Source organism: Carlito syrichta, unplaced genomic scaffold (assembly GCF_000164805.1).
Source record: "Carlito syrichta isolate Samal-C Ts95f unplaced genomic scaffold, Tarsius_syrichta-2.0.1 Scaffold314096, whole genome shotgun sequence".
In the NCBI taxonomy this organism is placed as follows: Eukaryota; Metazoa; Chordata; class Mammalia; order Primates; family Tarsiidae; genus Carlito; species Carlito syrichta.
In genome coordinates, this window is record NW_007258192.1 from 165,213 (window position 1) to 166,573 (window position 1,361).

Sequence of the window (1,361 nt, forward strand, 5' to 3'; positions counted from 1 at the left end):
TGCTTTTCCCACTCCACATTGGTGGTTAATGATCTCAGCTGGAGTTCGGAGGCACAGGAAGGCATATCTGGAATGACTTTCTGGAACTTGGAGGGTGTAGAGTCCATTAGGGTCTGAGGTCACCGATCTGGTCTCATTGCTGGGACCCAACTAATAGGTCTTTGGGGAATTTGGCTCTTATCTAAAAAATCAAGTACAGTGAGGGACTGGTTCCAAGTCTCCCAAGGATACCAAAATCCACAGATGCTCAAGTCCGTTATAGAAAATGGTGCAGTTTTTGCATATCACCTACACACCTCTTCCTGTATACTTTATTTTAATTAATTAATTAATTTTTTGAGTTGGAGTCTCACTCTGCCACCCAGGCTGAAATGCAGTGGCATGATCATGGCTCCCTGAAACCTCAACCTTCCAGGCTCAGACAATCCTTCTGCTTCAGCCTCCCAAGTAGCTGGAACTACAGGTGTGCCACCATGCTCAACTAATTCTTTTATTTTTTTTGAAGACACAAGGTCTCGCTATGTTGCCCAGGCTGGTTTCGAACTCCTGGGCTCAAGCTATCCTCTTGCCTCAGCCTCCCAGAGTGCTAGGATTACTGGTGTGAGCCACTGTGCTCGGCTAACTGGACGTTTTGAAGCAGGCCTGGCTGAGGGCTGGCTTAGTCCACAGTAGCATCAAAGGCTTTGTTTCTTTACATCATTCTAAAAACTGACTCTTCTTTGTGGTTGCAAAGTGGCTGTCAGAAACCTCTGGGGCTGCTGGCTTCCTCAGTGTGGCTTAAACTATGTCCACACGTTCTCTGACACTCTCTTTAAAAGGTGGAGCCCAATGCCTCCCGCTTTAAGTGTAGAGCAGACTTAGTGACTCCCTTTAACAAATGGAAAAAGGAATGGTGATGGTGTGTGACTTCAGAGACTGGGTCATGAAAGTCTGCAGTTTTCTGTGTGTTGTCGCTTAGATCATGTATTCTGGGAAAAGATAGCTGCTGTGTGGAGAGGACGCTTGAGCAGGCCTCAAAGAGACCCACGAGGAGAAAACTGAGGCCTCCAACCAACAACCGGTGAGAATCAGGACCTCCCACCAACAGCTACTGAAGAGTCTTTTTTTTTTTTTTTGAGTCATAATCTTACTCTGTCGCCCAGGCTGGAGTGCAGTCACATGCTCATGGCCACTGCAGCCTCAACTTGCTGGGCTCAGGTGGTCCTTCTGCCTCAGCCTTCCAAGTAGCTGAAACTACAGGCATGTACCACAACACCTGGCTGATTTATTTTTGTTTTTTTTTTTTTGAGTTGGAGTCTCACTCTGTCGCCCAGACTGGAGTACAGTGGCCGCTCCCGGCCACCGCAGCCTCGACCTCTGCT